At 42.6% G+C, this 20,965-nt stretch overlaps 1 protein-coding gene across 1 annotated transcript in view; it reads right to left on the bottom strand.

The window, feature by feature from the left end:
- GREB1L (GREB1 like retinoic acid receptor coactivator) overlaps positions 1–20,750 on the bottom strand; it is a 209,169-nt gene extending 188,419 nt beyond the window's left edge. The window contains 3 exon segments of the mRNA XM_006027932.3: positions 15,946–16,041; positions 17,167–17,295; positions 19,947–20,750. The gene's annotated coding sequence lies outside the window, so the exon portion shown is untranslated.
- Between the last annotated feature and the right edge of the window lie 215 nt (positions 20,751–20,965).

Here is a 20,965-nt window from a genome sequence, read left to right as displayed (position 1 = left end):
GTGGGGGGGGGAGAAACAAGTGAGGGGGAAGAGTCCCACTCTGGGGCTGGGCAGCATCCCATACAGCCCCACTTCCCCATCCTGCAGCAAGGTGGTAGAAGTAGAGGGAAGGGGCCAGGCAGCCCCACAGAGCCCCCCTCCCCACCCCACCACAGGGGGGGAGAAGAGGAAGGAGAAGAGCTCCTCAACATTGAACAGGGACCCCCTCCCAGCCCTGCAGCAGTGGAGAAGTTCCCCTCTGAAGCCAGGCAGCTCTGTGTGCCTAAATTGCTCCTGGCTGTCAGGGAGCCCCTGGGGTGGGCCTTCCGGGGACTAGCCATGTCCCTCCTCCTCAGTTCAGCTTCCCTGGGGAAGGGAGGGCTGCTTTAGCGTGCCTGGACTTCTGGCTTGAGCCACTGCAGGCATGTGCTGAACATCTATCCACTTGCAAGCCGGTTCACTCTCTGCAGGTTAGACTAACCTGCAAAGACTGAATCAATTCAGGCTCAGGCTTTTTGAATGTCTGTCCCTAGCCTTAATGATGGCAGTCATGTATGGTTGCCATGTAACCACAGAGAAGTAGTCCCAGATGCGTCTCATGTTTCCCACTTACCCTTCTCATTATCTCCTTGCACTGGATTTAGTCATTCGTGCTATCTTAAAATACTTGCCAAACTTAAAAAAGAAACTCACACACTTTTAGATATAACCCGGAACTGTTTAAAAAAATACTGTCCAACTAACTTTCATGTTATATCTAGTTTGTTAGATGTTTTATAGACCTTATAAATTACAAAAGGCATGACCCAAGCTGCATAGAAGTCAACGGACATTTTGTCATCATCTTCCACTGGAGCTGAATCATTGCCAAACCAAGAACATCATTAAAAAAAATAAAAACAAAACAAATCAAAAGTTAAAAAGAAAAAATGTAGGCCCTCACCAAGAAGAGAAATGATCCAGGAGAGTGAATGTGGAAAAGAAGGAAGAAACAGAAAATTCATATTCCTCCTCCTCCCCACTGCCCCTCCTCCCCTCAACATCATTGCATGGGAAGAGAATAGTTTGCCCTTATCTCAAATTTTCATCTAAATTAGATAAGTAGGGGGTCTTTCCAAACCACAGACTGGCAAGAGGCTAAGACTACTGGCACTGAGACCAGTTCCCTCCTCCATAGCTTTAGCACCTTCAACCTGACTTTTTAGTAGTAAAGATCCACAAGAATTCTTTACAAGGGAGAGTTTCACAGCATGGAGTTCAAAACATTGAATACATACTACAATATGAGGTTGCATTGACTTTATTTTTTTCAGAGTCCCCATGCAAACAGAGAGGAAAGGGAACATTATGCATCCCTTGGTCTTCTCTCTAATACATTCTTAAAACCAGGAACCTCCCTCCTCTTGGAGCTTAAGCTATGGCTGGGAAGGAAGAGACCCAACCAAGTGATAAATCATGCTAAGCAGGTCCACCCACACTCACCTCCCACCCTTGCTGTGGTAAGAGTTCTGACCCTTTGTGATAAAATCAAATGATTAAGTCATCTTAAGAGTTCAGCAGCATAATACAAGTATGAAAAATAAACAAGAAGGGAAATATTTTCTTGCAACTCCAATAAAAAATGGCAAATTTTCCAGTTGTAATTAAGAATTTGTTGATTTTAAAACATGCTGGGGGAACATTTTCAATAGTGAATTCATTTAGCATGTTATATGCCTTTTCTGTATTGACATTAATCATTCCTCCAATTAGAAAGGGATCATTAATTCAGCTAAATTTAATTTCATTTACACTGAGGGGCCAGTGATAGTGACCTCAAAAGAACAAACAACATTTAATAGCTCTATTTTGTGCTGCCACAAACCAACCTGCTGATTGAATGCAATGTCACCAACAGTATTCTTATCTGTTGAGGGTAACAACCAATTGTTTGACAGAAACAAAGAACAGCTCAACAGGAAATCAACCAATTTAGGACAGATGGTCACTGATTCAAGTTTCACCCCTCCTCATCCAAAATTAGGTTTAAAAGGCATTTTCTGTTACCAAGCAACAGTCCAAAGGAAGGCACAAATTTGACTGTGTTATTCCTCTTCTCCTGTGTGCACATGTGCACACACATGCATGCACACTTTTAATCTATTAGAACAGTACATCCTAACAAGTATTTTGCACAAAGTGTTTGCTTGTTGTTCTTTTGTTAAATATGAAATCGTGTGTGTGCTGCTCTGCTGGCCATTACATCTGTTTTAGGCAAATAATACTTACATTACAAGGCAAGTAAACTACCACCAAATTCTTGAATGATGTACTATTACAAAGTTAGATAATTAACTATAGAGTGTTCAACTACTGCTTTATAATATTCCTGATAAGTGACTTCTGAGACCATTAGAATCTCTTTCAGTGGTTATACTGTTTCCTCATGTTTAGAACCATTTTAGCATCATTATTCAGTTTATGAAAAAGGTCATAATGAAAGGTATCTGCTTTTAAAGACCCATGGCCTCTGCCTGAAGAAAGGTGTTTGCGCCTGAAACTTTTCCCCCAACTACTGAGTTGGTCTAATAAAAATATCACATCTAACCAAAGAGCCTTGCCTGCCTATGTCCTTAGACCAACACAGCTACAACCAAAAACCCCATTTAAAGATCTACCAAATTCATAAGCAATAACTATCTTTGCAATGAAATATCAAACAGTGTTCTCCCAAGCATCTCTTCTATATAAAAGGTGTATCAATGAATATTCATTAACGATACCGATTCCAATCATCACGTTTTTGTTTTGTTTTGTTTTGTTGGGGGGAGAGGGCAAGGAGGGGGGTAATGATTTTCATAAAAGTTTGAAACAAGTAACAGAAGAAAAGCATTTCTTATAAAGCCTGCACATTTCCTGTTTAGACTGACAGCATGGGCAAATGGCTCTTATATGTCTACAACCTGAAGAGATCCAAAAACACAGATATTTTGTAGGAGATGGGTGGGAGCAGAAAAGATATGTAAGGAGTTAGAAAAAATGATACCAATGAAACTTCCTTACTCAGCCTCAGGGAAAAAAAGGAAAAGAGTAAGTGCATCTGTTTCAGGAAAGAATGTAGTAGGGGAAGGGGCAAAGGAGGCAGGTTTAAAAAAAAAAAAAACAACAACCAACATTGGTTCTTAAATTCAGATTAGGATCAAAACCCGAACAAACCAGCTTGTTTGACCCCGTATCATGCAAACTGGTAATGAGAGCTGACATGCAGTTAAATTTATCCATAAAGATTTACTGCAGTGAAAGGTTTACAGTTGTGACCCACACAAAAATTAAATGGCAAAAATATATCACTTTGCCAACAAACTGATTAGTCATCCTTTAGATGTGTGGACCCCTGGATTACTACTGACACATACTCAGGCTACTAAAACATATGGCCAAATAAAACAAGGGGAGGGGAAGAGTTGTGACAGCATCTGGTCTGCAAATACTTTATTTACTCACTCATCAACTTCTGCTTGCCTTTACAAACTTGTTTCTGAAGACCTTATGCTAGAAACAGCCTACCTTATTTTCACCACGTATTTAATATAATCATTTAACAATGAGTTAGATAGTAGCAGTGCAACAACTTTTGGTAAACAGAGCCCTGGATACAAGCTGCTTAGCAATAACACACAAAGAGCCTTGGACTTTAGAATCCTTTTTACTGAGAAAGAATGTCAGTCAAGACATTGGATGGGCTTTACTCTAAATACTGCTACAAGAACAAAAATTAGACAGACAACACACACACATAAACCTCATTCAAATTAATGGAAGTTTTGAATGTAAAGGATCAGGGCCTTAAATGCCAAATTAATTGTTCTGAATGGAACTCCAGGGGTGAAAATTAAGGACACGTATTGGCCCTTTTTGACCCCTTGAAAATTCAGCGACTTCAGTCAGCACAGGAACTAACCTGAGTCCAAGGTCCTGATGGAAAGGCCCAAAATAAGGAGCCTCTGCCTCAGTGATAAAAAACAACATGAAAATATTACTTAGCTCTTTTATAGTAATGTATAAGAGGCCAGTATCATTTTCACCATTTCACAGATGGGAAAATTGGAGCATAGAGAAGTGAAATGACCTTCCTATTATGACCTAGCGGCAGAGCTGGAAATTGAACCAAGATCTGCAGGTCCCAGTCCAGTGCTCTATCTATACCACACCACCTGTCCTGACTGAAGCCAACTGGCAGTAAACAGAGATAAATTAAGGACAATATCAACATGTTTTCATAACCTTGAAATTTTTCTCTTTCCAATTGAATAATCTTGTAACTGACACCTGTTCCTTTATAGATATTCCTCTTTCTCCATCATGCAAAAATGATTTGTTATTCAAGGGTTATTTAGGATAAATGATTGTTTACTAAAAATGTTAAAAGAAAAAAACCTCAATACCCATACTTAAAATGCCCTTAAACAGCCACAACAATTTTACAAAAACATAATAAACTCTTAACAACCAAGTTAAATGTTAGGCAAGTTAACCTGGCAGTTTATTTTAGCACTTATATAAACAGTTTGAAATGTATAATTTGATTCAGCAACAGCACTCCAACTCCCTTAATGTCCTAATATGCAAGACATAACAAAAACTAAACTACACTATTACTTGTGCATTTACTGTAGTCTTTAAACAAGGATATTTTAATGGATATCAATCTCTTAATTGTGGGGCTTCTAGAAAAAGAATGGCAAGCTGTAAATTAACTTTTGCAAGTCATTAAAATAGCTATATCTAGATTCTCTCCCTTTAGTGCATCACAGAACTTCAGTTTTATATGCAGACAACAAAAATAAGTAACTTGGTTCAAATGAAAATCCACTGTCTATGAGCCTCCAGATGCATTTACATTTAAGTAACACACACTGAATATAGCTGTGCTATCATAACACCATACACTCTCCAAACTAATGTTGCTCTAAGTCCTGCCATGGAACAAAGCTGACTATACAGAACATTAAACAAGCTGTTGAAAAAAACCAAGGTTTAATCACAGCTTATTTGGTCTGTCTAGATCATGCATCACTATTAAAAAAAAACAAAACACATGTCCTTTGCCCCAGCCAAGGATATTTGCTATAATATGACCCTCTACCCTGAACTAAGACATTCTTTAGGGAAATAAACTGAAACCTTTAATTGACCCAAACTGATAGTAGGCAGATTCCCCTCTTGCATGCCAAACAACATATTATCAGCTGATGAAGTCTAGAACAGAAGAATGTGAATCACTCTGTCTGGTCTCGTCTGGTCAGATGAACTAAAAGTTACCACTTATACATACAAATAATTGTTCCACTGAAAGCATTTCAGTGGTAGCAGAGTTATGACCTATGTGTCTATCTAAAGTGTCAAATTCAAGATCTCAAGAAGGTTTAAGAAATGAAACCATGAAAAGAGGTTAACTTCTTTTTAAATCAGCAGAGAGAGGGGAACAACAGGAAACGAAAGGGAATAGTGTTCATCCTTTAAAAAAAAATCTACTCAGTAAAAATGTAAACAACTTTTATTTGTGAACAGTACAGAAAGGATTTTATTTACAGCTGAGATTCAGCCATTAATAACCAACAACTAGCATAGCCCTACCAGTGAAAACCCCAACTGTAGACATAAATCAAGCTGTTTATAATCAAGACATAAATCAAGCTGTTATAAGGGGTACAAGTATTGTTTTCAACAGCAGTTAAAAAATTTGCATGATCTCTCCTCTTACCTGTTCAAATATGTTCTATTCCATGAGAAGGCAGTTTTCTTCACAGAAACTAGATTTCCCACCATTCATTTACAAAATTTCTTGCTGTGAACATTCGTTATGATATTTGTTCACTGATATTATTTTTTCTCTCACATCCCAGCAAACTAGATAACAGCTGTACAGACTAGTCAAATGATTTGTCTTGGCTCTCACAAGCAATCCGCAAGTGTTGGGAAAAGACAAACTTCCATGTATCTTAACTGAAAAGTCATCTTTCCTCTCATGAGCAACACAGTACCACTGCTCAATTTGGGTGACAGTATGAAGCATCCATTTTAGGAGGATTGTTCATAAAGTCATCCTGTGGAGGACAATTAATTTTCTACATAAAATTCTTTTGTGTCTTTTTTTGGTGAATTTACAACTGTAAGCCATAATAACTGTGTTCCATGATACACTCTCTAAACCATGTGACAGCCTCTTTGAGAAACTGATCTCAAAGAAACTGGGTGAGCCTGGAGCCAGCGCAGGGCCCAGGCTGCAGCGGGGGTGGGTTACAAGCTGGTGCTGAGCGCGGGAAAAGCGGCCCCTTGCCCACCCCATGGCCAGCGCCCTGCACTACAGCTGCTCACAGCCTACATGTGGCTGACAGTGCCTACTGAGGACAGCCCAGCGCAGGCTGCAAGCAGCTGCAGCAGGGAGCACCGGCCACAGGGCGGGCAAGGGGCCACTTTTCCCTGCACTCAGCACCAGCTCGTCCTTTACCGGCGAGCGCGGGGTTGGGGGTGCACACTGCCCCCAACCTGTACCGCAGGAATGGGGGCATTGGGAGTGAGCGGGTGCATGGGGCCCACACTGGGGCCAGTGCTGGCGGGGCCCAGAGCAGGGCGGCAGGAGTACAGGGGTCGTGGCTGGCAGGAGCTCTATGGAGCTGGGCCAGCTCCCCCCTCCCTTCTGGTACAGCCCAGCCTGGCTCCACAGACCCCTGCCAGCCTGCGCCCTACTCTGGGCCCCACCAGTGCTGGCCTTGAGACATTGGTCCCAAGATGGTGACCAGGGGGCGAGGCACCTGTCATGGGGCAGGACCACCCATGCGGCCCTCCACAGCTTGCCAAAACTGGGTAAGCGGCCCTCCGCCTGAAATGATTCCCCGCCCCTATTCTTAATCATGGTACCTTGGGGTGCTGCGAGATCATTTTAAGAGTGCCGGTGGGCAAGCACCTACATAAGAGTCACAAAATAAACCCAGAGATTTCAAATTAGTATCCAAACAGTCAATAACCTGAAGTGGCTTTTCTGAGTTTTTTGCATCACAGAAATTGCTGTAGCAATTTTCTGTAGGCTTTTGCTTGTTTGTTTTTTTTGTTTTTGTTTGTTTGTTTGTTTGTTTGTTTTTACAAGAGCTGGCATTTTCTGAAGGGTGTCTAGAGTCTAATGGGGGGGGGGTCCCTGGAGTCTAACAAGGTTCAACCACTGCTCTAGAGATGAATTTCTGGTCTCTCCTCTCTAGCTGGATACCTTACCCAAGTCTCCTGCAAAGTATCATCATCACATCAAAATAAGCATCAAAATAATTAAGTAGCCAGTACTATTATGTCTTGTATGTTACATAAAATGACAAGAAATGACAAGTACGTCAAATCACTGAATTATAAAATAGTAGGGCTAGTAGGGACCTCAGGTGATCATCTAATCCAGGGATGTCAAACATATGGCCCTTGGAGGCATATGATTTGGCTGTAGGTTGCTGAACTGGCCCCAGCACTGCCCACTGCATGCGATACATAGGCTGAATCCAGCACAACATACACTGCAGGCAGCACAGGAGGACAGTTTAGGGCACCACATGTAGCCCATGTCCCAGAGCCCCACTGCTGTGTGCAGCACCAAATCCAGCCTGGGCACTACAGGCAGCACACACCCTGTGTCAGCCCAGTGGCCATGCACAGTTAGCACACATGCTGTAAATGTCACATGAGGCTGGACCACCCACATGCACTGCACATGGCACAGGAGACTACCACAAGGCACATGGGCTACATGTCCTAAACTGTCCTCCTGTGCTGCCTGCAGTGTACTGTTGTGCATGAGGCACTCCACCAGACCCAGAGCTAGCGCACAGGTCTGGTTAGTGGAGCATCGTATAGAGTGCGCACCCCATGCCAGTCCCCTGTGCCAGGTGTAGTGCGAGTGGCTGGTCCAGGCCCATGCACTCCGTGCTGGACCAGCCAGCCCCAGGGCTCACAGCTCCCCCAGGGTGTCACAAAATGTGTGCTGCCCAGCACTGCATGAAAGACAGGGGGTCGTAGGCATGGGCTGTGTGCAGCACCCTGGACAGACCTCTATGCTGCCTGCAGTGACAGGTCCAGCTCATGCACTGGGGACAGCACACATCAAAACAGCCCTGGGGACTGGTGCAGCACCTGAACAGGACCTGGCACTGCAGTTGTTTTGCAGGCTGTCAGCCCTGGTCCAACCTGCAGACTGGCTCAGGTATGTTCATCCAGCCTGTGGGACCAGATGAGTTTGACACTCCTAGCCTCCCTACTTGAGGCTATATCATTAATTAAACCATCCCAACCAAATGTCTACCCAACGATCGAGATTTCAGCAACCAATCTAGGCAATTTCCTCCAGTATTTATTTATGTCTACAATTAAAAAGTTCTTCCTAATTCCCAAACTAAATTTCTCTTGTTGCAATTTAAGATCGGCTACTTTTATCCTGTCCCCTGAAGGCAGACTATCATTATCTTCTTTGTAGAAGATTTTTATGATTGGAAGACTCATCAAATCACCCCTCATGCCTTCTCATCTCCACACCAAAAAATCCCATTTCTTCTAACCTTTCCTTGGACATCACGTTTACCAGGCCTCTAATTATTTTTGTTGTTCTGCACTTGACTTCCTTCCAATTTGTCTACTTCTTTCTTGAGCTGCAGTGACCCAAACTGGACATAGTGCTCCAATCAAGTGCTGGAGGGGGTAAAACATTACTTGGCTTGCAAGTGACACCTCTGTTAGTACATTCCAACACACTATGGGGGGTTGTTTTGTTTTGTTTTTCTCAAAAATAGTACACTTTTGACTCATGTTCAGTTTATGGTCTACTGAAGTGATTTTCAACAAAGGTGCTGAAGCACCTTAAGGCGCCACAAGATTCTTTCAGTGGGAAATTAGTGTGTATGAATGAACTCCAGAGCTTATTTATGTATCTGGAGTTTACTGCTCCCAGGTGTCCTGTCTGCACATGTGCTCAGGACTGCAGCATGTTGAGATGGTTCAGAGTAGCCCCAGCTGGTAAGGGGTCCAGGGACATCAACCCAGGGCTGCTTCCCCAGCAAAATGTGCTGCAGAGGAGCTGACTGGGGCATGAGGGTGCCTCAGTGCAGAGCTATCTGGCAGGCAGGCCCTGCACTGAAGCACCCTCATGTCCCAACCAGCTGGGGCAATGTCCACATGTGCACTGCTGTGGAGTACAAAACTGCAGCAGGATAGAATTTGTAAAGTACTTCCAAGTGTTTACAAGTACTATCCTCTGCAGAGTTACTTACTTTGCTCTGGCCTAATAGGGGCACACGTGTAGATGCATGATGTTTGCTGCACAGCCAACTAGTTTACTGTGCAGTAAACATCTCATGTAGATGCGCCCAGGGACATGCAATGTTAGTACTATTAGATGTGCAAAAATGATTCACAAAATAAACCCAAAGATTTCAAATAGGAATCTATAGTGCTACAAGCATTCTGACCTGTTTGATCCGAGTTCTTGGCAACAAAAGAATTGTTGTATCATTTTTCTGCAGTCAAAACATAAGTGAAAACTAAGAGCTGACATTTTCCAAGCACTGCCTTAAGTCTAATAAGGAGGGATCTGGGTTTTCCATTTCCCATGGAAAAACAGAAAAAAAACTGCTCCCTTTTTCCATGGGAAATGGAAAACCCAGATCCCTCCTTATTAGACTTAAGGCAGTGCTTGGAAAATGGTTTTCAACAAGGGTGTTGAAACACCTTAAGATGCCACAAGATCTTTTCAGTGGGCAATTAGTGGATTTGCCCTTTTAACTGGAAAAAAAATGCAAATTTCTTATTTTAATGGAGAAACACACAGATTTTCCAATTTTACAAAGAGCTCTCTGCAGGTTGGCAGAGTTCCAGACCGCAAGGGACTGGGGGTGCCATGTACATGTGCACACATACATATGCACATGGCTGCCAGGCAGCCTGGTGAGCATCTCCTACACGCAAGTCTGGCACTGGGGAGGATGGGGAGATTGTGGCCCCCATACACAGGGAGGGAGGGAGTTGGGTAGGGCTAGGGCTGCTGCCCAGCTGGGTGGTGCATGGAGCTTGGGGCCAGAATGCATGGCCACAGGACCCCGGCAGGGAGGATGGAGCCAAGGGAGCTCATTTGGGGGGCAGTGGGAGGGGCTGGCTCCCCACTGCTGTGCACACTCCTGGGAAGGACGGGGGGGCACATGCCCTCCATAGCCCAGCAGACTAGCCTGGCACAGCAGGACAGAGCCTGGCCAGGCAGGAAAGCTCCTTCCTGCTCCGAGTCCTACGTTGCCCTGGCAAACTGCCCCCTGCCTACCTGAGAGCAGTGCAGAGTTGTGCTCCTTGATGCTGGGCAGGCAGGGGGTGCCTCGCCATGGCAGCGTGGGGCTTGCAGTGGTAAGGAGCTTCCCTGCCTGGCCCCACTCTGCCCTGCTGTGCCATGTCCTGCCTGCTGGGCTGCAGAGGCCCTGAAGGGAGGACAGCAGGGCAGGGAGACCCAAGCCCACAGCGGGCAGCCCGTATCCGCCCCCCATCCCTGATGGGCTCTGCTCTGGCCATGCTGCCTGTTGTGGAAGGGGATCCAGGCTCTGCACTCTGCTCCACTGCAGCAGCCAACGCCTCCCACAGGCTGCAGCTGGGGCTTGGGCGCTGCTGTGGGGGGCAGGTGGCTGCAGACCCAGGTCCCCAGGCCCACAGCCCTGGCAGCTGGGCCCCCTCCAGCAGGGCTGGGAAGGGGGGGGGTCTGGACCTGCATCCTGGTGAATGAAGGGGGCAGGGGGAGCTCTGCTTTTCCATGATAAAAACCTAAAATCAAATACTAATATTTACAGGTACTTAGAATTTATTTTATTATATTGATTGAGACACTGGTATGCTTCCAAATGGCTTGAACATTGTAAATATATCAATAAAACATTGTGTTTGACCGATACTAGAGATGCACCGATACATTGGTCCAATATCAAATCAGTACCGATATAAAGAAAATTTGCTGTATCGGATATCGGCCTGATGGGGACTGATAATTTGGCTAATAAATGCCCATGCTGCACTCCAGTGGCAATGTGTAGGAGATGCACAGGGGTGCACCCCCCCGATGGGTTGCTGACTGGTTGCTGGGGTGGCCCATGCCCCCCCCCCGACTAAGGTGGCACCAGTTGCCCATGCTGTGCCCAACCGCAGTGCAGCATGGATCAGAGCTGGCAGCATGAAGAGCTGTCTCCAGTTGGTAAAATCGGAGGGGGAGGGAGGTGGGAAGGAGGGTGAGTGGGGGCAGATCAATGCCCCCTGAGTGCGAGTAGTGGCAGGGGGGGGGGGGGGGGGGGGGGGGGCCCGGGCGAGGGGGGAGGGAGCAGGGGTGCGGGATGGAGGTGTGGCTCATGGGGGGGAGCAGGCTGCTTGCACCCCAGGAGAGTGTGTGGGGGTGCCCCCTAAAATCTGTGCAGAGCATGTGGGCTGGAGCCAGGGCTGCTTGGGGCTCTTTTCAGCAGGGGCTGGGCCCAGAGCAGGTGCCAGTGGTGCTGTGAGGGGCTGCAGCCACCCCAAATTTTGCCGCAGCTCTACTCCCAGCCCCATGCCACCAGGTGCAGCCCGGCTCCATGTCCCACCTCCACCAACGTGCTGGGAAGAACCAAGGTGCTGCTGGGCGGCTGGCAGCAGTGGTGGAGCTGGGAGCGGAGTTGAGTGCAAGCAGCAGCAGGAGCTGTCCCCCCACCACCACAAGCTACACCTTTGTCCCACGCTCACGCCCCACCTGGGCAGCGCCTGCCCCTGCCCCCTCCCTCCCTCACCATGGGGGGCATTGATCTGCCCCCCATACCCCTTCTCTCCCCTAATATATAGTGGTGTTTTATTTTAATCAGTTGGCAGGGGGGATGTTTAATAAGAGAATTTGAGATTTTTAAACAGAGAAAACCAGGATCCCTGCTAATAAGGTTAAGAAACACTAGTTTACTGTAAATCGCAGACCCTCTTCTGCAGTACTGCAACCTAGACAATCGTTCCCCAGTCTGTAGTTGTGCATTTGATTGGTTATTTCTAAGTGCAGTACTTTCTACTTGTCCTTGACTTTCATCTGATTTTTCTCAGAACATTTCTCCAAAGTACCAAGATGATTATGAATTTTATCCTATCCACTAAAGTGTCTGATACCTTGCACAGCTTGGTATCATCTGAAAAAGTAACTACTTTAATATATTTTGGTATGCTGCTGGTCAACATTAATGGTTTCACTTTTTAAACCCATCTTCTCAACAGAAGTTACTAAGTTGCACTCTGTTGAATTGAAGCTCAAGTTCACCACCACGTGACAGTTCAATCAACTCTTCGGTTTTTTGCCCCCCGCCCCCCCCCCCTTTTTTTTTTTTTTTTTTTCTGGGAAACCCAACCCAGCCATGAAGCAATGCCATCTGAAACATTATCAGGAAAGTAGCCATTGAACTGGGTGATCAAATTGAGGCAGGATTCTTTTATGGCAGCAATAAAATCCAGATGAATTTTCTGCTGTTCTGAAACAGCACAGCATATATGCACCCTTTTGGATGACAGTAGCTCTCAGCAAAATGTGGGATTTCATAAGAACATCTCAGTAGCTTATACTGTCCTACTTAGACTGAAGCCAGGACTAGCAAAAAAACCAGTCAGCTGTACTCACATGAAAACAGAGCACCCCAAGCTACCACTAAATAACATGAATCCATTACAATCAAGAAGTGTAAGTCATTACTATAGCTAAATGTGGCCAAAAAAGTATATTTTGCTGCTTGAGAAATTTCTGATGCATTGCAGTCTCTATTACATTGGTTTGTTTGAAAATGTTTTTTTTTTCATAGATTTCATAGACATTAGGGCTGGAAGGGACCTCGGAAGATCATTGAGTCCAGCCCCCTGCCCAAAGGGCAGGAAGTCAGCTGGGGTAATAGGATCCCAGCAAGATAAGCATCCAGTTTGCTCTTGAAGGTGTTCAATGTAGGCGCTTGAACCACCTCTGGTGGCAGGCTGTTCCAGACCTTGGGGGCTCGGACAGTAAAGAAATTCTTCCTTATGTCCAGCCTGAAACGGTCTTGTAGTAGTTTATGACCGTTCAACCTAGTTGTCATCCCTTGGGGTGCTCTGGTAAACAAACGTTCCCCCAGATACTGGTGGTCACCCCTGATAAACTTATAGGTGACCATCAGATCACCCCTGAGCCTGCGCTTTTCCAGGCTAAAGAGCCCCAGGGCTCTCAGCCTGTCATCCAAGAGGGTTTTCTTCCTGTTAACAACTGCTATTTATATATATCAGTTATAAATAGCAGTTATTAACAGGAAGAAAAAAGAAAACCCTCTTGGAAAAAGAAGTGTGTGTACACACACACACACACACATATATATATCCCTGCTAAAACAGTCACCTACATTAAATAACCACAATTTTATTTCTGTAACTCGTATCCCTATTCTTCGAGATAGACTCCCTAGTCTTTCAAATCCACTATTAATATTGTAAGCTCTGTGGAGCAGGGAATTGTCTGCATGTTTACTGTGCACTGCCCAACCTGCCTGTGGGCACTTTAGTTTATTAAATTTTTTAAAAGTCCAAAAAGCATATGGGATTTTTCTTTATGTACCACTTGATGTTTCAGTAGACGTACACTACAGCTTGACAGTCTGCTGACACAAAAGCTTGGCAAAACTAACATGTTTTAATCTCACTACCCTTGAAATCCTGCCTACCTCCCATATCTGCCAAAACTGAGATTATTTTGTCTTCTCCCTCCAGTTCTACAGTCTGCCAGGGATTCTATAACCACCATTCCAATGTGAGATTTGAGAACTGAGAGGTCATTCTCTGCAACAAAATAGAAAATGGGGAAGCAGTTAGTTTGAAAAGCCACTAATTCTACTTCATTCAGACCTGTGAAGTCATGCATATACTGGTCCTGGAGATGGCTCATGCTTCTTTTGGTTTTTTTAAACCCACCCTTTCCCACCCTATGTACACCTCTCAGTTTTTCTCTAGACATATGTCAGACATGAAAGTCTTCTCAGTTGCCTTCATTTTTACTTCAGAAGAACAATTTTCAAAATTGTTACTCTGTCATCTGGCCTATCAGCAGCTATTGTATATGTGACTACTCCCTCTGCTTTAGCTGTCACAACTCAATTTTGTTCTCGAAGGAAAAAAAAATATTAATAAAAATATCTTAACATTTGCACAGCATATGCTTAGAAATTCTTCTTCTATCATTAAGATACCACCCACATACATGCATGAAATATGATCATCTCTAACAGGCAGCTGTTTCCTAACTACAAAGGACATCACCTGAGCTATAAATTAAGATCCACCTTTCCAGCAGGTGAAAAAGAACCAGCTAGTTTCAATAAGAATTAAATTATATAGAAAGAGTTTATTAAATAGAGCGCTATATGCTTCCCTTATGAAACAACTGCTATCAATTTAGACCAAAACCTGTCAAGAGATGGGAATGCACTAAATACAGTCTGCTTCCCATGACCTCCATTCAGCAACTACCTATCTGAAAGCATAATGTACTGTTGGGCTCCCTGAGATACTGGAGAAGATAGTCAATTAGATGGGACAGAGCTAGGAAACAGGTATCCCAATAGGACGATCACCTAAGCTACTCCATACTATGGAAAAGAACACTCCACACAAAATAATATTATAATCAATGGCTTTAATGCCCTTTCCCCTAGCAAGAGCATGCAGAAGTCTGTAGCCATGGCAGAAGGATTAGTGATAGCAAGACATTGTACCAGAAGGTTCAAGATGTTAAAGTTAAAGGAAGGCACTCCATGAGGATGATCCCAAAATCCAAAGCATTAGCGGCAAGGATTTACAATGTCTGTTCCGCACCTGGAATGGTCAATATCATTAAAAAGTGTCAAAGATGCTTAAAAAAAGCAATCTATCCCATGTATGAAACCAGCTACTGTATCCTCCATTGTGCAGACAGCAGCCATGCCCTATCTATTCGAAACTACTCCTGTTTCCCCTCAACCATTTTTCCAAAATGGGTGCGTAATCGGAGAAGCTCAGAGAGCTCTTGCTCCATTAAATCCACAGCTGCAGACAAATTCCTTTTTTAAACAGGTGATCAAACTTTCAATCCCTTTCCCTGCAGAGAATCTTAATTTCATCTTTACTGAGAGAATACAGAAGAAGAGAAGCGCAGCCCTCTCTCAAAAATGGAAACATATGCTTTAAGTGCTGTCTTTGGAAACCTTGCAAATTTATTCATGGTAAGTGACACTATCAAGACATGCAACTGAATTCTGTCCAAAAAGACACAAAACTTTAAAAACAAGAAGCGGTATGGACAAGCCTTAATTATTAAAATTATTAAAATCCTTACTTAAACGTCATCCATTCAATGCATTTCACCCCAGAGGGTAAAGTCAAGAATTAAAATGCTGCTTCACATCAAAGAGCCCTAATCAGATACACAACTTGCATGATCACTTTAAGAAAACCACCAAAGGTGAAACAAAGGCTACAGTTCGTAGAATCTGAGTATCTTTTCACAAGATCTTTCTAAAGCTCAAGTCACTTAAGACTCTTCATGGAAACACTAGGACAGATGTCTGATAATCTCTCATGTAACACTATCTTAAGTCTACCCACACTGTTATTTTGATTTAAAATCTATTTCCAAAGTCATGTCTCACATCTGGAGTATTAAATGAAAACTTTGTCACATTTTGTCACGTTGACTCAGGAATACTGCCTGCTGATTCCTTTCCGCTATATACAAAACCTATCACCTACCATAGAAATGTAGCCAAAGTTGAAATATGGCAAATCATTTCATTAACTGCATCTAATGTACATGTTCACTATCTCAAATTTAAATTTCAAAGCAGACAAATTATTTCCATTACATCTCTGAAATGCAATGAAAGTTATGGTGTTATACAAGTGTTAATTGATAAGATATTTAAATATAAAGAATTTTTTTACCTGGTCTCTTATAGTCCAGCATGTCCCAAAGCAGTTTCATGGAAGCTGTGACATCACAGCATAACAGAGTAAGGCAACACAAATCAGAGCTCGTGACTTCAGAAGATGTCCAAAATAAAATGAAAATAACTACATTTTAGAATCACATATTCTCATCACTGACATAATTCAAAATTCTACATACATCTGACTTGCATAAGATGTTTGCAAATTTCTGTTAAACAACTGCAATTTTCATTGGACTAGGCATGTCTCAAAACCAAGTAATAAAAATGACAAGATCCTTAAAGATGCTGCAGGGTGTCGCACAATTCTAGCACTGCTGGGCATGTAGACACTTACACATAATTCACAAAATAAACCCAGAGACTTCAAATAGAAACTCAGTGTCAAAAAACAGGGTGACCTGTTGAGGTCTTTCCGAGTTTTTCACAACAGAAGAATTGCTCTATTATTTTTCCAAGGTCAAAAAAAAAAAAAAAAAAGAGAAAGAGTGAAAGCTAAGAGCTGGTATTTTCTACAGGGTGCACCGAGTCTAATGAGGTTGAGGACCATGATCTTAAACTAAATGAATTAAGCATCTCAAGTTTCTCACTTTAAGACGTGTTTCCATTATTGCAGCACTTTTTTAAAACTAATTTTTCAACGTCTCTTCTAAACTGGTGACAGCAGCCCTGGGCAGTTTTCCAGTAATAGTTTCCCATGCCAAATAATGAGTTACCACAAGCTCACTATTCATACTCGGTATTGCCAAGCAATCTAAAGGGTCTATATAACTGACCTGTCCTATTAATATCCGCCATTGCCCCAATCTGTCTTATCTGCAAGTTTTACTAAATATTATTTTATATTTTCTTTCAGGTCACTGACAAAAAGTTCTTGGTCCAGGGCTGTTATGAGTCAGGGATGCTGGTTTTCTCCAATTTAAAAAAATCCCCAATTTTCGGTTAAAAAACAAACAAACCCAAATCTACATTTTTCCATGATTTAAGTGAAACACCACTAGTATATGGATATATATAGTGTCATTTCATTTAAATCATGGAAAAATGTGGATTTGGGGATACTTTTTCTTAACTGAAAATTGGGGATTTTTTTTTAAACAGAGAAAACTAGGATCCCTGGTTATGACTCTACTAAAACACCCCCATGGAATGACAATACAATTACTCTTGTGCAGCTATCCACCATTTTAATCCATGCAATACAAGCAACAATTACTTTGTTAATTAGAATGCAGTCTTGTTCTAATCTTGTCTTGGAATGCAGTCTTGTTCATGGAAAAATGAGTTTTTGTGCTTATTCCAACAATCCCTCTCTCCTTATCAGGTTAGGATCATACACAGCATTCTGATATCAAGGAATTTAGGAAGTAAAAAAATGAAACCATGCCCTTAATGTATCTGTATGAAGAATATTGTATTAAATATTATGCCATTTATGGAAAAAGCTATTTCAAAATAGCTAGACAGTAGGGCTGAACGTGTACCATTACTCATATCAGTGTTTGTTTTAGAGCAGGGGTTCCCAAACTGTGGTACATGTACCCCTGATATGCAAGACTTCGCTAGGGGATACGCAGGAGAAATTGTATAATGGCAGATTTAATTTTCATTATAATAATAATTGGCATTTAAGGGTTTATAATATAAAGTGTACGCAGGTAGAGGTACACAGGCAGCTGGTAAATCCGGAAGGAGGTACGCAATAAGAAAAAGTTCGGGAATCTCTGTTTTAGAGTATATTTAAAGCAAAAACCTGATGAAATTTGATATTTTTCAAAGGCGTGTCAAAAAAAAAAAAATCACTCAAGAATGAAATTTTGCTGTTATTTTACCTTTTCTAATGTATCCTGACTATGCAGACTGCTGCAGAATATTAGCACTATTTTGCTTGTTAGTATCTAAAGTAGGAGAGGAATTTACAGCACTAACTGCCTTCTCAAAGGACTGTCAACATGTGGAGGCCTATTTCTCCTGTATTTGTCAGATATGCTTCACAAATCCTCCTTTCCAGGCTTATCTTCTATAAACAACTGAAAATAGCTCTTCTCTGTTCAACCACACATTATGTAAGAGCTGATGGTGCAAGAGCAGACAAAATTTATTTAAAGTCTTGAAGGGCCATATGTTCTAAAGTGTAAAGCCAAGGTCCAGATATACATTTATACTAAAGCTTTCATGACGCTTTTTACAACAGTAAAGATTCAGTGTCCTAGTATCTTGTCCAAGTTTCAGGTTTTGTTAATTATGTCCTACACAAGTGCCCCCTGTAGTTTCAATTAGACATGGTATTCTTCTTCACTTCCTGTCCTGAATTATTGTGCACTGTTGCTAAGCACTAGTTAACAGTTGCCACATTCACCCAGAGTCAGCAGAACTTCAGTGGTAGGTGAAATAATTAGATGCAAATCATAGTGTAGGAACAGGCGAAACATAAAAAGTACTTTTAAGATCTTTCAGAATGAAATTGATGCTCCAGAAATAAACCAAACAAAATACAATTTGTTCAAACTGAAACTTCTATTTTCATCTATGTTAGATAACAGAGGTTCCTATAGCTTAGTACAGTTTTGTGAAAATACAAAAAAAGGGGGAGAGAAAAAAAAAGGCATCACCTTGCTTATCCCAATATTAAATGGTGAAACGGGCCCCTCCACTGAACAATCCTTCCCACCCCTGTGTTTACAAAGTGCAACAACTTCAGTCCAACAAACTTTCTGAAGCAGGACTGAAATTTAGTCATAAAACCATGAACCAACCCTGACTTTGCTTGTTTGTGGAATTCTATGCAAACATATCATGGTCTTTTTCTTTCTACTTGTCTTGCATGGAAGTATTATAACATGCACCACAGGGATACTTGAATAACTTATTTTAACCAGCACAACAAAAATTAATAATTCAGCTTGTACATTATCAGTATTATTATTATTAGTTCCCTCTTAATATTAAGTCCTTGCAAATACAGTGCAGCTACAGCTTAAATTTGCTACTGCTTTATTGCATATAGCTGTAATGCTGAAATTTGGAGTCACAAAAGCATCTCTCACATATTTAAATCAATATTTACTTTATTTCACATTATGCAAAATATTATTTGCAAATATAGCAACATTTAAATGCTGCATGCTACATTTATTATGTTATATTAACAACTGAACATTGTACTTTCAGCTTTAAAACCCAACCATGCTTAACAGCTAGGGCACACTAAGCAAAGTACACTGTGCTTAGCTGTGATACCCCAGCAAGTAGTCCATAGTTTCAGCGGAACTACTTATGTAAAAAAAAAAAAAAAAAAAAAAAAAAAATCACATACATACATAGCTTTCATGCACCAATGACATAGCTTTTTGTTGTTGTTGTTGATTTTAACAGTACATCATAAGAAGTTACTCCTGAATAAGGGTACTTTCAGAGAAAATATACTTAATACAGACCCCCAATTCCATCATGGGGCAGTAACAGTGAATTAGTGCTCAGATAACAGGTTTGGCAATCAATAGAAGGCCTTCATGTTTCTTTAGAGGTCACATACCACACAAGGATTAATAAAGCAAACTGTAATGCATACTTGTGTGCAGCAGATGAAAAACTACTCAAAGCCTTTTACCCGTCCTTCAACCTCGCAGGCCTTTGTGAAGATCTACCCAAACAATCTTTTATCAGGTCAAGTACAAGAATCTATTGTCAACGGGACTTAGTAATTACTTGTGGCTCTGAGCTTTTAATAGTAACCGTGATGAAAACCCTATGCTCCATTTGTTCAATCTACTAACCTTAAATGAGAAAACAAAAAGTTAGTTTTCTATTCAACAGGCCACTCTTGATCATTTAAGAAGTATATGGCCCTGAGAGATATACAAGAAACTCAGATCTAAAAAAAGATGTCTTCCACCCCAATGCCATGCATGTTAAAGAAAGCCAAAAGGCACATGTCGAATTCCCATCTCCAAGGTCCGTGCAGAAAGACTGCAAATACAGATCCTAAAAACTTACATCTCTGCATTGCCCTTTATAGGACTGATACCATTCACAATACGAGTGATACGGTTCACGATAAGTAAGTGTAGCACTGACATCTATGTTTGCAGGTTTGGGGACCAGAGAGAGCAAGAGCAAGTGGTCTCCCTTCCCCATCAAAATCCCCCTGAAGGTCGAGTTGTGCAACCCTGGAGGCAGGGCCGGTCCAAGTGTAATTGGTGCCCTAGGCGAATGGTGTACCTCGGCGCCCCCACCACTTCCAATGTAGAGGAAAAGAAGAAGTCTAGAATCAGCTTTTACCTCTGAGATCTTTTCAGAGGTCTTTCTCCCCTTACCGAACCAAAGGTCTTAGACCAAGGTAGAGCTGTAGTCAGCCAGGGCTGTTATTTAGAACGACGTTCCTGTTATTTTGTTCTGCATATAATTTTAGTGCCCCCCCCAATCTTGGCATAGTTCGCCTAATGGCTGGACCAGCCCTGCCTGGAGGTTTCTACCAGAGGTGCGCAACCTTTTGCAGATGCCAGGCACCCCTCATTAAAGGCACCCCTCCACATGTTCAGACAATCGCCTAGAAGCCAGGCTGGTAGGGACCTCCAGAGGTTCATCCAGTCCAGCGGTTCCCAACTTGTTTTGTACCAGGACCCCTTTGTAAACAGCAATAGCTAGTGCCAACCCAGGGCCCTTACCCCCAGCCCCTCATGTGTGGGGCAGGACCCCCAAGGACCCCCTTGAGGCTGGAGCTCTGCCAACCCACAAGGCAAAAGCCACAGTTCCCCACGTTTTCCTCCTTTAAAGGAGAATCCTTTTTTTGTTTTTTTTTATTATTATTTCTTTACCAGGACCCCTTTGTAAACAGCAATAGCTAGTGCCAACCCAGGGCCCTTACCCCCAGCCCCTCATGTGTGGGGCAGGACCCCCAAGGACCCCCTTGAGGCTGGAGCTCTGCCAACCCACAAGGCAAAAGCCACAGTTCCCCACGTTTTCCTCCTTTAAAGGAGAATCCTTTTTTTGTTTTTTTTTATTATTATTTCTTC

Source organism: Alligator sinensis, unplaced genomic scaffold (genome assembly GCF_000455745.1).
Source record: "Alligator sinensis unplaced genomic scaffold, ASM45574v1 scaffold677_1, whole genome shotgun sequence".
Classification (NCBI taxonomy): Eukaryota; Metazoa; Chordata; order Crocodylia; family Alligatoridae; genus Alligator; species Alligator sinensis.
Note: the sequence above shows the minus strand (reverse complement) of the source record. Positions and strands in the feature narration are given on the sequence as shown.